We start from the raw sequence: 16,581 nt of genomic DNA on the forward strand, positions 1-16,581 counted from the left end.
GATTTGAAAACTTCCACTTTGACACCCCCTATTCAAGAAAGGAGGCTAAAAGTATGGCATTATACACCAATTAGTCTAACTCCATTGTTGGAAAAATATTGGAATCAGTTATTAAGGATGTAATAGCTGTACATTTGGAAAATCAATCTAATCAAACAGAATCAATGTGGCTTCATGAAAGGGAAGGTGTGTCTCATTAATTTTTCAGGAATTAGCAAATATGGCACAGTGGTTAGCATTGCTACCCCACAATGTCAGAGACCTCAGTTCAATTCTAGCTTTGGATGACTGCCTTGTGTGGAATTTGCACATTTTCCCCATTTTTTTCCTGCCAGATGCTCTGGCTTCTTCCCACGGCTCAAAGAGTAGTGTCCAGGGATGTGCCAGCTAGCTAGATTAGCTGTGGTGAATTCAGGGTCACAGCAATAGCGTCGGGCGCTCTTTGGAGGGTCAGTGCATACGCAATGGGACAAATAGCCTTTTTCTGCACTGCAGGAATTCTGTGATTCCAACTGAACCTCCAGAAGGTGTTTGACAATTTACTTCTTAAAGACTAAGTCATAATATATGAAACCAGTGTTGTATGTAGTATATTGGTATGGACAGAAAAAAGCAAGTTGGGAAAAGGGTTCTTCTTCAGGTTGGCAACCAGTGGTTTTCCACAGGGATCAGTGCTGGAACCGCAACTGCTTACAATATATATTACTGACTTGGAGGAAGGAAGTGAATGTACTGTAACCAAATTTTCAGATATTCAAATAGGCAGAAACACAGCTCAGAGAGGGACACAGTTTACAGGAAGATATTGATAGGATAATTAAGTGGGCAAAAAGCTGGCAAATGCAATATATTGTGGGAAAATGTGAATTTGTTCATTTTAGAAGGGAGTACGAAAGAAGAGAATTATTTAAATGGAGGAAATCTGCAAAAGCTGAAATACAAAGGGATTTAGGCATACCTCTGCATGAAACATCGAAAGCTAGCAAACAGCTGCAGCAGATAACCCGGAGGACAAATACAATGTAGCCCTTTACTTCAAGGACGTTGGAGTATAAGAATCAGACACTCCAACAGTAATTTTGCAACATGCTAGTGAGACCATCTGGAGTATTCAGCAGTGTCGGTCCCATTAATTGAAGAAAGGTATTCTTTCATGAGAGAGAATTGAGAGAAGGCTCACTGGGATAACCCTAGGTATGGAGAAATTGTCTTATCAACAAAGGTTAAGCCAGAGGTTGGGACTTGACTGATTGGAGTTTAGGTAAAAACAATGACTGCAGATGCTGGAAACCAGATTCTGGATTAGTGGTGCTGGAAGAGCACAGCAGTTCAGGCAGCATCCGAGGAGCAGTAAAATCGATGTTTCGGGCAAAAGCCCTTCGTCAGGAATAAAGGCAGACAGCCTGAAGCGTGGAGAGATAAGCTAGAGGAGGGTGGGGGTGGGGAGAAAGTAGCATAGAGTACAATAGGTGAGTGGGGAAGGGGATGAAGGTGATAAGTCAGGGGCAGGGAGAGTGTGGAGTGGATAGATGGAAAAGAAGATAGGCAGCTAGGACAAGTCATGAGGACAGTGCTGAGCTGGAAGTTTGGAACTAGGGTGAGGTGGGGGAAGGGGAAATGAGGAAACTGTTGAAGTCCACATTGATGCCCTGGGATTGAAGTGTTCCGAGGCGGAAGATGAGGCGTTCTTCTTCCAGGCGTCTGGTGGTGAGGGAGCGGCGGTGAAGGAGGCTCAGGACCTCAATGTCCACGGCAGAGTGGGAGTGGGAGTTGAAATGTTGGGCCACAGGGCAGTGTGGTTGGTTGGTGCAGGTGTCCCAGAGGAGTTCCCTAAAGCGCTCTGCGAGGAGGTGTCCAGTCTCCCCATTGTAGAGGAGACCATATCAGGAGCAACGGATACAATAAATGATATTAGTGGATGTGCAGGTAAAACTTTGATGGATGTGGAAGGCTCCTTTAAGGCCTTGGATGGAGGTGAGGGAGGAGGTGTGAGCGCAGGTTTTGCAATTCCTGCAGTGGCAGGGCAAGGTGCCAGGATGGGAGGGTGGGTTGTAGGGGGCGTAGACTTGACCAGGTAGTCACGGAGGGAACAATCTTTGCGGAAGGTGGAAAGGGGTGGGGAGGGAAATATATCCCTGGTGGAGGGGTCTTTATGGAGGTGGCGGAAATGCTGGTGGATGATTTGGTTTATGCGAAGGTTGGTAGGGTGGAAGGTGAGCACCAGGGGCGTTCCGTCCTTGTTACGGTTGGAGGGATGGGGTCTGAGGGTGGAGGTGCGGGATATGGACAAGATGCGTTGGAGGGCATCTTTAACCACGTAGGAAGGGAAATTGCGGTCTCTGAATAAGGAGGCCAGCTGGTGTGTTCTGTGGTTGAACTAGTCCTCCTGGGAGCAGATACAGCAGAGGCGGAGTAATTGGGAATACGGGATGGCATTTTTGCAAGAGGTAGTGTGGGAAGAGGTGAAATCCAGGTAGCGGTGGGAATCGGTGGATTTGTAAAAAATGTCAGTGTCAAGTTGGTCATCATTAATGGAGATGGAGAGGTCCAGGAAGGGGAAGGAGGTGTCAGAGATGGTCCAGGTAAATTTAAGGTCAGGATAGAATATGTTGGTGAAGTTAATGAATTGCTCAACCTCCTTGCGGGAGCACGAGGTAGTGCCAATGCAGTCATCAATGTAGCAGAGGAAGAGATGGGGAGTGGTGCCGATGTAATTATGGAAGATCGAATGTTCTACCTAGCCAACAAAGAGACAGGCAGAGCTAGGGCCCATACGTGTGCCCATGGCTACCCCTTTGGTCTGCAGGAATTGGGAGGATTCGAAGGAGAAATTGTTAAGGGTGAGGACCAGTTCGGCCAAACGAATGAGAGTGTCGGTGGAAGGGTACTGTTGGGGATGTCGGGAGAGGAAAAAACGAAAGGCTTGGAGGCCCTGGTCATGCGGATGGAGGTGTAGAGGGATTGGATATCCATGGTGAAGATGAGGCGTTGGGGGCCAGGCAAACGGAAGTCTTGGAGGAGATGGAGGGCGTGGGTGGTGTCTCGAATGTATGTGGGGAGTTCCTGGACTGGGGGGATAGGACAGTGTCGAGGTAGATAGAGATGAGTTCAGTGGGGCAGGAGCATGCTGAGACAATGGGTCGGCCAGGGTGATCAGGCTTGTGGATCTTGGGAAGGAGGCAGAACCGAGCAGTGCAGGGTTCCTAGACAATGAGATTGGAAGCTGTTTCCTGAGGTGATGAGGTTCTGTATGGTCTGGGAGATAATGGTTTGGTGATGGGGGGGGGTGGGTTCATGGTCAAAGGGGTGGTAGGAAGTGTTGTCCTCGAGTTGGCGTTTGGCTTCAGCGGTATAGAGGTCAGTGTGCCAGACTACCACTGCGTTTAGAAGAATGAGAGGTGATCTCATTGAAAAATATAGGATTCTTAAGCAGCTTGACAGAGACAATACTGCAAGATGTCTTCCTTCATGGAAGAGTCTAGAACAGGCACAGCCTCAGAATAAAGGGTCTCCACTGCAAGACTGAAATGAGGAATTTCTTCTCTGGGAGAGCTTGAGTGTTTTCCTTTCTAGCTCCTTACAGCAAGTAAATGAAGAGTCCTTGTGTATATTTAAGGCTACGATAGACAGATCCTCAAGACACAGGGGATTTGAGGAATACGGGAAAAGACAGGAAAGTGGACATGAGGAAGACTGGATCAGCCATGATTCTCATGAATAGTGGAGCAGACCTACTCTTGTTCCGATGTCTTAGGATTTTTTTTTATAAACAGTGCTGCGTTTTCTATTTCATCACAAGTGTTTTGGACTCTGAGTGGTGACTAAATTTTTGATCCTTCTTGCACGTGAAGGAAGTGTGTTTTTACAAGATTTTACAGAAATGAAGGAATTCAAAGTAGCAAATGTATTTTTTAAATGAATGTTATTGCTTTGCTCAATGGAATGAAGTCTGCAAAACTCTATTTAACAATTTTATTTTCAAGTACATGGACAATGAAATTTGACAATAGGTGAATGGGCAAAGGATGTTTGTTAAATGGATAAGATAGGGTGAAAATGTTGACCAAGGATCTAGAAAAGGTCAGGATGGTGAGTACAGGTGCAAAGAATGGCACAGAGGGTAAAGAGAGCCCTGGGATTGGTAGGTGCAGCATGGATCATCAGCATCTTGGGGATGGTAGAGGGGATATATCAAGCATAAGAGATAGACAGAGAGGCATAGCATGGCATTGAGGGTATGGGGTGTATGCATGAGGCATGGGGAGTGTGTTGGGGAGAGGGTTTGGGAGAGCTGTAGCCTGCAGTACAACGCCAACATGTGGAAGCAAGTGTTTGGTCCAGCTTGCAACCAGCAGCCTCCACTCCTGCCATGGGGCTGGCCTGGTTGACAGTTGGGATGACATATCTAATTAGACTCTTAGCTTTTTAAAAAAAAAACTTTTGAGTATTATTGGCTAGCCCTGCATTTATTGCCTATCTCTAAATAAGAGTCAATCACATTGCTACGGGTCTGGAGTCACATGTAGGCCAGACCAGGTTTCCTTCCCTTAGGACATTAGTGAACTCGATGGGATTTCCCCACCAACCAACAATGGTGATTATTACTCTTAATTCCGTATTTTTAAAAATTGAATTCAAATCCCACCATCTGCCATGACAGGATGCCAACTCAGGTTCCCAGAACATTACTTGGGTTCTCAGAATTAATAGCCTAGCAACATTATTACCAGGCTAAGGCATCCCCGTTCAGTCAGTTGGTTGGCTACCAGTATGGTCCAGACTGGAGCCCACAGTGTAGAGTTTGATTCCCATTGCAGCTGGGTGAACATAAGAAAGATTGAGAACATTTAGATTGATTCTGGCCTACTGAATGCTAACAGATAAGAACTAAATTACTCATTGGGTAGAAGAATTACAAAAAAAATGAGCATCTAAGCTCAGAAGGTAATAGGGAAAGTCTTTATTGCAAAAGGATAGGGAAATATAAAAGTTAGGAAGTTTTGCTAAAACTGTCTAGGGCACTAGCCCTTGTGAATACTGAACAATTTTACACCTCTTATCTAAGGAAAGATGAACTGGTATTTGAAGCAGTCCAGATCAGGTTCATCAGGTGATACCAAGTACAGAGGAACCGTCAGATGAGGGGAGATGAAGTACTCATTGGAATATAAAACAATGAGAATTAAACTTATTGAAACATACAGGATTCTTAGAGGACTTGACAGGGTTCATGTGGAAAGTTTGTTTCCTCTTGTGAGAAAGTCAGACTAAGGGACCACATATTTAAGATAGAGAGGAGGAGGAAAGTCTTCTCTAGATAGTTGCGAATCTGTGGAACTCTTTACCACAGGGCAATAAAAGCTGTGTTAAGCAGATACAAGGTCGAGATAAGACAGATTTTTAAGCAGTAAGGAAATCAGAGATTACGAGGAAATGGCAGGTAAATACAGTTGAGGATTATTAGATTGATCATGATCTCACGGAATGAATGGGGAAGAATCAATGAGTTGAATGGCCTAATTCTGCTCTTATGTCTTATAGGTAAACACATAAGAGAGCTATGCCATTACTAACACTGTAGTCCAGTTGGTGGCAGTGTTAGGAGGCAGCAAGTTACAGATTACAGTTTAATTGCACTTAAGAGATCCCATGAGACTATTCAATGAATTGAGGATTTTTTTTGGTTTTACAGCCACCATTTATTCAAAATCAGTTAAAGATCATCTAGTATCGCATTGCAGTCTGTGGGTGCTTGTAATGTGCAGACATTAATTATGCAGAAGTGAGGACTGCAGATACTGGAGATTAGAGTCAAGATTGGAATGATGCTGGAAAAGCACCGCAGGTCAGACAGCATCCGAGAAGCAGGGAAAAACAAAATTGATGTTTCGGGTAGGAGCCCTTCACCAGGAATGAGGCTGGAAGCCTCGAGGGTGGAAGAGTAAATGGGAGGGGTGGGGCTGGGAAGAAGGTAGTGTGCAAGAGGTGGATGGAGGATGGGGTAGAGGTGATAGGTCAGAGAGGGTGGAGGATACGGGTTTATGTAGAGGAGGGTGGGGTGCAAGGTGAGGACCAGGTGAGGGCTCACCTTCCACCCCACCAACCTCCGCATAAACCCTATCCACCCTCATCTTCGACCTATCACCTTTACCCCTTCCTCCATCTGGCTATTGCACTCTCAACTACCTTCTCCCCAGCCCATCCCTCTCATTTATCTCTCCACCCCAGAGGCTCCTACAGGAAACGTGGATTTTCCTGCTCCTCGGATGCTACCTGACTCGCTGAGCTTTTCCAGCACCACTCTAATCTGGAGGTATTAATTATGCCACAAAAATACTACATTGGTAGGTGAAGTGATTTGGGAAATCATGCAGACATGAAAGACACAACGTATATGCAGGTGTTTTTTTTCATGATACAGCTTGTTATGAGAAAAAAAAGTTTATTACTTGATGTAACTGATAAAGGAGAAATTTAATTCTTCAGTCCTCTAGAATTATTTTATAGCATTATCTGATTATGTGATGAGGTAGTCAGGGCAAGTGAAAGGTGGCTTCTGGATTCTGAAGACGTCTGACTAAACTTTTTGCCTGGGGCAGAATTACACTATTGTCTTCTATACCTATTCATACTCAGTGTAGCTGCAAGTACTGATCAAGATATATTAATTATTGCTTGTATAAGATTAGGAAACTGTGAAAACTGACCTCAACAAGAAAGTGCAAGAATATAAAAACAAACTATAACAGAAGTCTCGTTATCTGGAACTGAAACTTATGTATTCTGTGTACAGAATCACAGTTCTGCATTGCATTCAAAAGAATCTTGGGTTAGATCAAAAATTAAATGGCTTATTAATGTATTTTAAACCATCTAATAAATTGCTGATGAAGTGCATAACTTGAATGTTGACACTTCAAAATGCTGTGTGACCCCACTATTGCTAGCAACTTGCTCTTATTTGCTAAAAGTCTGCAGTGATAACATATGAATTGGCTGGGATTAAAAATTAAATCATACTACTCTATCAACATGCATGAATTCTGGGCTTATCTCACTACTTTGTGAAACACTAGTCAGATATGATTTACACTCAGTTCTGAAGTTGGGTCACTGGACTTTAAAAAAGTTAACTCCGCTTTCTCTGCGCAGATGTCGCCAGACCCGCTGACTTTCTCTCAATTTGTGCTTTTGTTTCAGATTGACATACTTAATACTCCCAGTATCAATATTCCTTATCAGCTGCCTTAGTAACCATGGAGTATTCACATCAATTGTATACAATTCTTCTTTTATATAATGCATGTATGGCAGCAATTTTAAAAAGTGATATGCTAAAATATAGAGACTACTCAATTCACAGCTGAGCATTTGTTAATTTTGTAATATATACTGTATATTTCAGATGTGAATTAGTGACACTTAAGTATAATTGTACAGAGCTTTAAACTATAGAGGTGGTATACTTGGTATCATTAAAAGCATTCTCACATTAAAAAAAACCTTCACAGTCCTGAAATTGTCGCTGCTGATAAAAAAATATTTTGGGAATTTCAGTAACCATATTTCTCTACCCTGAAACACACGTGTAATAGCTAGCCTGATTAAAAACGGAGGTAAAAACAATGACTGCAAATGCTGGAAACCAGATTCTGGATTAGTGGTGCTGGAAGAGCACAGCAGTTCAGGCTGAATTCAGTGCAAAGTCAGTAAATGTCTTCATTGAACTATTGTGATGTAAAGTTTGATTTGCATATATTCTAATTTTTTTTTAGTTTGGACTTTTGAGTTTGAACTAATGGTGTAAAAGTTTTCGGTGTCTACTGATTAATTTGTTAGCATTCCTGTCACCATGTAATGTATTTTAAAAACTATCCAAGTATGTGCTTTGGAGGAAATTGGGAATGTGTTTACATTGGGAGAGTTTAAGAATGAACAAAATAGAATGCACTACATTAAGCTTTCAGTTAGAAGATTCTTGAATTTTTGAGTGTGCTCAGGGGAAATACCTATAGCTTTGAAAACAACTTTTTGGTTGCATTTGGACAATTCTACAAAGTTCTTAGCTGAAGCTGGTCCTATATAGCAGTTGCTCCTGAGAAAGGGAGAAGTTAGTTTAGAATTGCTAGAAGTAGATTATCTTGGTGTAACAGTTTAGTTTAAAAGTTCCAGATCAATAGTGCTTGGTTGAAAATCCTGGAAGAGTTATGTGAAACAAACACACATGCTGGAGAAATTTAGCAGTTCTGGGAATATATGTGAAGAGAGAAGTAGATTGATATTTCAAGTCCAGTATATCTCTTCCAGACCTGTTGAGTTGCTCTCCAGCATTTTCTGCGTTTGTTTCAGATTTCCAGCATCTGCAGTATTTTGCTTTTATTTAAGAGTTATGTGAAGCAGTAACAGACTAGGTTCAGTTTTAGCACAAATCAAAGAAGAAGCCATCAGATTTTCATGGCCAGGAAATGAAGCCACAGTTATGTCAATCTGTACATAGGATAGAGATGAACATTCGCTCCAGTATTTCAGTACTATGAATGTGATGGGGTTGGTTCCTTGAAGTTTAATTTTTTATTTCTCTTCCCAAACAGGAGATGACTTCCAATGAAACAAAACCAGTTGGTATGTAATTAAATTAAAAGCACACTAGCTTTCTGTAAAGTACTGGAGTCTAGAGGCTGGATTGGTTTGCACTACATACACAGGAGTTTAGATGAATGAGGGGTTTGTTCAGAAACCTATAAAATTCTAAAATGACTAGAAAGGGTAAGTGCAGGAAGCATGACTGAGGAGGCTAGGACTAGGGGTCACACTAAGAATATGTGGTAGGCTACTTAGGATTGAGATGAGGAGAAATATCTTAACACAGTGATGAATCTGTGGAATTCTCTGCCACAGAAAGTGGTGGAGGCCAAATCACTGAATGCTTTCAAGGAAGAGTTAGATATAGTCCTTAGGGCTAAAGGGATCAAAGGGCATGAGGAGAAAGTGGGAATTGGGTACATAGTTGGATGATTAACTAATATAATGGAGAAGCAGGTTCAAAAGGGCTAAATGGCTTACTCCTGTTTTCTTTATTCAAATTCATTCTCCTTTAGGAGAAAGTGAGGACTGCAGATGCTGGAGATCAGAGCTGAAAATGTGTTGCTGGAAAAGCGCAGCAGGTCAGGCAACATCCAAGGAGCAGGAGAATCGACGTTTCGGGCATGAGCCCTTCTTCAGGAATAAGGAGAGTGCACCAAGCAGGCTAAGATAAAAGGTAGGGAGCTCCCTACCTTTTATCTTAGCCTGCTTGGCACACTCTCTTCATTCCTGAAGAAAGGCTCATGCCCGAAACGTCGATTCTCCTGCTCCTTGGATGCTGTCTGACCTGCTGCGCTTTTCCAGCAACACATTTTCAGCTTCATTCTCCTTTAGGCTTGGAGATGCTAGATAATATGGAACGAAAGTCAAATTTTAACATTTTGACACCTATAATATGGTGGTTCTGACTGAGTTCTGAGAAATGAAACAAATGCAATTTTAAGTAAACGAAAAATTTTAACCTTCAGCACTAGAAAAAATGCATCATTTTTGGCATCTATATTCTTCCCCCAATTGAGCCTTTTTATTGTACCTCCATTATAATATAGCAAATTACCCTACATTTTGTGTAAACCATAGGTTCCAGCAAATAAATTGGAATTCATACACATTTAGTAACTTCCAAACTGGTCAAGACATCAAGTAAATACTTTTGTGGTCAGCAAATCTTGTAAATGAAGATGTTTCATTCTTTGAGTGAGTAAGTATTGCTGGCAACACAAAAACAGATCAATGAGACGAAATCTTGGAGCTACGCAAAAGGGAAAGTGGGTGGTCAAGAGCAAGTTAGCCCACAAGACAAAGTGAGGATATGGTCAATAACTATAGGCAAATGGCACTCATATTGCAATTATTTTGCCCCAATATTTACAGCAGAAAATTAGGTCAGCCTTCCAAAACTCCTAAACAAATTAATTGTGGATTAGGGCCAGGCCTGAATAAAATTAACATAAGAAAATTTATTGCATTAAAAAAAGTGACAAATTCCCAGGGCCTGACAGTGCGTCATTTCCACCTGAGGATGCTCAAGAAAGCAGAGGACCACATTGAAAAGTTAGAGTTAGTGCCTCTACAAAGCTCCCTAGATACAGGAGTCATTCCTTGGTTTGGAAAAATTGCCCATATCACCCCATATCATTTTTAAGAATGGTGAAAGGGGAAAACCAGGTAATTACAGGCCTGCTGAACTAACATCTGTGGTGGGGAAGTTATTAGAGTTTATAGTCAAGGAGGGGGCAAGTGAGAACCATAAATTTTCAGTTTATCAGGAAGAGCTAGCATGGATTCATGACAAATAGGTCAAGCCTGACAAACCTCTACAAATGTTTTGAAGAGGTAACTAAGATTGTGGACAGGAGTATGCCTATGGATATTATTTACATGGACTTCCAGAAGGCATTAATAAGGTTTGCATAACAGACTGCTAACTAAGCTAGAAGCCCAACAGAATAGAGGGCATATTACTGACATTGTTGGAAAATTGGTTTCAATGTAAGCAAGTGTGAAGTTATCGATTTTGGACCAAATTGAGGATAGGTCCAGATATTTTCCAGATGGTATTAAGTTAATTTCAGTGAATGTTCAAAGAGACTTGAGGATTCAGGTGCACAGATGTTTAAAATTAACAAGCAGGTGCAGAAAATAAATCAAGCAAGCTAACCGAATGCTGGCCTTTATATCTTGAGGACTGGAGTCGAAGGATACAGGCATTATGCTGCAGTTAACAAAACCTTGCTTAGGTCACTTGCAGTAGATTATATTACTTAAAGTGTGGAAACAGGCCCTTCAGCTCAACAAGTCCACACCGACCCTCTGAAGAGCAACCCACCCAGACCCATTCCCCTACATTTGCCCCCTCACCTAACACTAAGGGCAATTTAGCATGAGCTGAAAATGCGTTGATGGAAAAGCGCAGCAGGTCAGGCAGCATCCAAGGAACAGGAAATTCGACATTTCGGGCATAAGCCCTTCTTCAGGCAATTTAGCATGGCCAATTCACCTGACCTGCACATTTTTGGACTGTGGGAGGAAACCGGAGCACCCAGAGGAAACCCACGCAGACATGAGGAGAATGTGCAAACTCCACACAGAGTGTGGAGACGGGAATTGAACCCAGGTCTCTGGCACTGAGAGGCAGCAGTGCTAACCACTGTGCCACTCACTTTTTTTTTCTTTTTAATTTCTGTAGTGACAGTTGGAAGTCAATGTTGTCATAACATTGAAGTAGTTTGCAAGAATTTTAATGTTTACAGACCAAACGTCTTATGGAAGTAGTTACATTTAGATTAGATTACTTACAGTATGGAAACAGGCCCTTCGGCCCAACAAGTGCACAGCAGATCTGGGCATCACATCTTGGCTTTGGAGGGAGTACAACACAAGCTTACAAGAATGATGTCTGGACTTCAGGGGTAAAATTATGAGGAGAGATTACACAAATCAGATGTTTTTTCTAGAATTTAGAAGGTTAAAGAGTGATCATATCAAAGTCATCAAGATATTAACAGCAAAAGACCACGCAGATAGAGAAACTATTTTCATTGTAGAAGTAAGGATATTGTCTGAGAATTAGGGCCAGATCATTAAGGAGAGATGTTAGGAGGCATTTCTACACACAAAGAGTGATAAATGTTTGGCACTCTGTTCTATAAATGGCAGCGGATGCCAGATAAGTTTTCTTTTTGGTTAAGTACTGAGGAACATGGGCTGAAGGCAGGTAAATGGAATTAGATCATGGTAGTACAGGCAAGAGGGGCTGAATTGTCTTCCCCTGTTCCGATATGCTGAATGAATTTTTAAAAATTGTGTGGCATGAGACATTAATAACTTTTCATACCAATAAAAAACCCACATTCTAAATACCCACCCAAACAGAACACGTTTTCATAAACAAACTGGTTCCAAGATAATTTTTATTTCTCCATCCCAATGCAAAAATAGCTTAGGTTCCAAATTTGTACAGAATTACCAGGAAAATTCTGGTATGGGGACTCACCTTAATTTCATGCATTCAAATTAAGATTACCGGACTAGTGATATAAAAATCCTCTTTTTGTATCCATTTAGTACTTTGCAACATTTAGGAAACAAACAATGGGTCACTAAATAGCTGTTACATTCAATTCTGCATGCAATTAGAAGGGCATTTGACGACACATTTTCAATGGGTCACTTGGTTCAGGTTCAAGTGTTATTGAACAGCCAACTTTAGGCAATTGGACGGGTGCAGAGGACGTGGTTACCAATGTTAAGCTGCTCATTCAGTCAGATACTGAAATGCTGAGAGAAGACACTCCACATTGAAAGGTTGCTGCGGCAGCAGGTTGCAAACTGTTAGGATTCAGAGGACGTCCAGCGAGCTAGGAGGTGTTGCAAAGTTTTAGAAAAGTACTGGAACCAGAAAAGGAGCCATTTACCATTAATATGCTGAGAGGTGGTGGAGGAAAAAACCCTTAAGCAGTAATTGCTTTGACCACCTGAGCAAGATTAGAGCTCAGAGAAACACTGGCATTATGCCAAACTGTTGACACCAACTGTTTGTGAAAAGTTGAAATTATGCCACCCAAGTGTAGGTGCTGGAAGGTGGTTTCCAAAATTCATAGGACTGCAGTCCAAACAGGGAGAGTGAACTACAAAAACACAAGTAGTCATCGAGACAGTTCATGCCAAAGTAGATTGAGGGATATTTAAAACTGGTTTTCAACAATGAAGAAATTGAAGCACTTAAACAGTTTTAATGAGATTTAGTGAACTCATATCATTAATGTTAAGAAATCAGAGGGATCTACCTTGACTGCACTTGCTAGTTGATGTACTCTGTGGGATATTAGACCCACATCAGTAGTCTGTTACCCATAGTAACACCACATTAATTTTGGATGCTGACATATGCTACATTATATTACAGTTCTGCGTAAAGTTAAGTGTGGTTTGTTGAAAACCATGAAATCTTGTAGCTTATTTTCATGTTAAGTACCTAGGATCTCAGTTTCTCAATCATATAAATGTTATTGGTATCTAGAAAGATCAGACAAATTTAGTGGCCTCGTCTGCTTTAATATTAGTTGATATGGCAAATGGATTTATGATGTAAAGCCACTTTTATTTAATCTGTCATTATACAACACTAAATTAAAAACTATCAAAGATCTTAAATTTTGTTTCTTCCTCTTTTTAAAATCTATTACAGCTCGAACACTTCCCAGTTTTGTTGAAACTTCATGGACCTGAAACATGAACTCTTAAGCCACTGATGACAAACTGAAAATTTCCATTATTGATTTTTCATTTCAGGTTTTCAGCATTTAGTTTTTTTCTTTTTCTATCTAATTAAAGTCAACATCGGATTGAAGGAAGAGACAATGTTGCCAAAAAGTACAATTTGCCTTTAGAATTCAAAGAGTAACCTAATTATGGTTCACTAATGTCTGTTAGGGAAGGAAACTGCCATCCTCACCTGGTCTGGCTTACGTGTGACTCCACACCCACAGCAATGTGGTTGACTCTTAAGTGCCCTATTGGCAATTAGGGAATGGCAATAAATGTTACCTACCCAGCAATGCCCTCATCCTGTGAATGAATGAATTAAAGAAAGAAACAGACAATAAAGAGAGAATGAGGGATACAGGTTGTAAAAGTTGCTACAGTTATTAATAAGGAATGTATTGTTAGGAGTAAACTTTGGATCTTAAGAGGTTAGAAAGGAGAAATTATAATACAGAGTTGGATGATAATATTAAATACATACATTACATTGCTCACAATAGAAAACTATTCCAAAAATAGTGATGAACCAAGATGGCATAGTAGTAATATCAATCCAGGAGGACTATTAATCCAGAGGCCCAGACCAATGACCTGGGATACAGTTTCAAACCCACAATGCAACTATTTGAATTTTAATTCAATTAATATTGTCATAATTGTCATAAAATCTACTTGCTTCACTAATGTCTTTCATGGAAGGAAATCTGCCATCCTGGTCTGACCTAAATACAACTCCAGACCCTAGCAATGTGGTAAACTCAACTGCCCTGTGACGACCTTAGCAAGCCACTTCAAGGGTAATTTCAGTGACACCCCCATCTTGTAAATAAATACATTTTAAAAAGCCTTGCGATCAGTTTCAGTTCTAAATAGCTAACTTTCTCAGTAGGTTGGTCATATAAACCAACATATATTCCATACATTTATTTCATTACAAGTCCAAAAGTTAGGGGAAGCCAATAGTTTGCTTCTGGCTCAGTTTCAAGTTTAAAGTTCTACACAATTCCAAAGTAACACAAAGCTTTTTCCTCTTGGTCTGTTTTCCAAATTTCTTATCAAAGTTCAAGCTCAAACATTCACTTAACCTGCTTCAGAGCATTAATTTTATGATGAATGCCCAAAAGCATAGCTATAACTTTTAAAAAGTGGCTTAGTGATTTATAGGATTTTGTGGATTGGGACTTTTACCTTTTCTGGCTCACATTGATCTGCACTTTGGTGTAGGGTTTTAAATGAGATCTTAATTTGTGTCGGTACAGGATAAGAAGGCTAAAATAAGCTAGTACACAACACAAATGTAAGAACCAAATATTACAGCCATCACTATGGAGTGAAGTCAAACATAAAATGAAAACCCGCAAAGACTAAATGCCCTGTTAAATACAAAGGAGTGCAGTTAAATTAAGGAACTCAATTCCAATAATCCTGAGATTACATGCTGACAAGAACAGTTAATAATGCATTCCAATACATATGTACTAGCAAAACCATGAACAAATAGGCATAAGGCACTTTATTAATGTAACAAATGTAACTTCTGAGCATTGCTTATGCACCTGTGAAATTTAAAATATAGCTTATTATATATAAGCAGGTCTTCATCAGTGCAAAATGTGGAACAACTGTCACAAGATTACATCTGATGAGCATTTACTACTAGGTAAGATGTTATACCTCAAAGGAATTTTCTACATGGGTCTGTTTTTCTTACCTCCAATCTAAGTATCCCATCTTAACAGCCTCATGGTAACTCAGACACTTTGTATACAATCTTCAATGCTTCTTTTCCTATTAGTTTGGAATGATTTGCTGCCTGACCTAGATGTTAAACTAAAACGCAAAACTTTTGCAGGAGTTCCACACATGATGCAAATCAGTTCTGCAAAAGAACCATAAATTATAAGTACCACTATGCATATAATTATATTACTTTTCTTTTAAAAAAAAACCATGAGGTGTGGGCATTGCTAACTCGGCCAGCATTTATTTCCTGACCCTAAGAGCCAACCACATTGCTGTGGGGTGTTAAGTCACATTCAGGCAAAGATGGCAAATTTCACTCTCTACAGGACATTAGTGAACCAGATGGGGTTTTCAATTATCAATAGTGGTTACATAGTCTATATTAGGCTAGCTTTTAATGGCAGATTTTTATTGGAATCAAATCTCACCATCTGTCATGATGAGATTCCAACACGTTCCCAGAACATTAGTCTGGGCCTCTGACATTACCATTACATCATGCAGCAACTCAATGATGGAGTTCCTCTCCATTTATACTTCAGCTGCTGATAGAATTAGAACCTGGATGGTTTTAAAAACAAACTTTGAACAACTATTTAAATTTTATATAACCTAGAATTTTAATTTGAAGTGCACTGCCATTAATGTATAAGACAAATATTTCACTGTCTTGGTGTCAAAAATAGCAATAAACTGAAGAATTAATTAGCAATTAAAATCATACTATGAAAATAGGGCCCCAATCTCAGAAAAGGATTCAAGTCAGTCCGTCAGTCTTAAGACATCAAGAAACTAAATACTTCAAACTGTTCAAAGCTAAACTTATAGCATTAGGTGCCAGATGCTAATAAATTCATTCACTACTTCTAATCGAAATTTTCAACAGGTGTCTGGTAAATGGATTGGGTCCGAAGTGCTTGGTGTAAGGGGGCCATGTACATGAATTGCTTAAGATGGTCAAATTCAGAAGATTTATAAATAAAGAGCACCAAAACAATTTTAACACCTAAAACAGTTATGTTTAAGTAAGGAACATTTTAATTTGCAGTTGTAATAAATGTACCAAACTAGTGGTATAAAATCTTCGAGTAAAAAGTGAGGTCTGCAGATGCTGGAGATCAGAGCTGAAAATGTGTTGCTGGTTAAAGCACAGCAGGTTAGGCAGCATCCAAGGAACAGGAAATTCGACGTTTCGGGCCAGAGCCCTTCATCATTCCTGATGAAGGGCTCTGGCCCGAAATGTCGAATTTCCTGTTCCTTAGATGCTACCTAACCTGCTGTGCTTTAACCAGCAACACATTTTCAGTAGTGGTATAAAATAACAGCTATATGCAACTGAGTAAATTGACAAATGAAATTTAATGAATTACAGACAGACAATGGTGAGATAATGTGCTGGATTTGTGAAATGTGGCATTTTTCTGGACCCAAAAGTGATTGAAGGCAAATACGTCTGCAGCAAATGTCTGAAGCCAATGGAACACCAAC

General features: G+C 40.4%; 1 protein-coding gene across 4 annotated transcripts in view; it reads right to left on the reverse strand.

The window, feature by feature from the left end:
* The window catches only part of slc36a1 (solute carrier family 36 member 1), a 73,116-nt gene that overhangs the window by 4,421 nt on the left and 52,114 nt on the right, over positions 1-16,581 (reverse strand). The gene's annotated exons all lie outside the window — the stretch shown is intronic.

Source organism: Hemiscyllium ocellatum, chromosome 16, assembly GCF_020745735.1.
Source record: "Hemiscyllium ocellatum isolate sHemOce1 chromosome 16, sHemOce1.pat.X.cur, whole genome shotgun sequence".
Lineage (NCBI taxonomy): Eukaryota > Metazoa > Chordata > Chondrichthyes > Orectolobiformes > Hemiscylliidae > Hemiscyllium > Hemiscyllium ocellatum.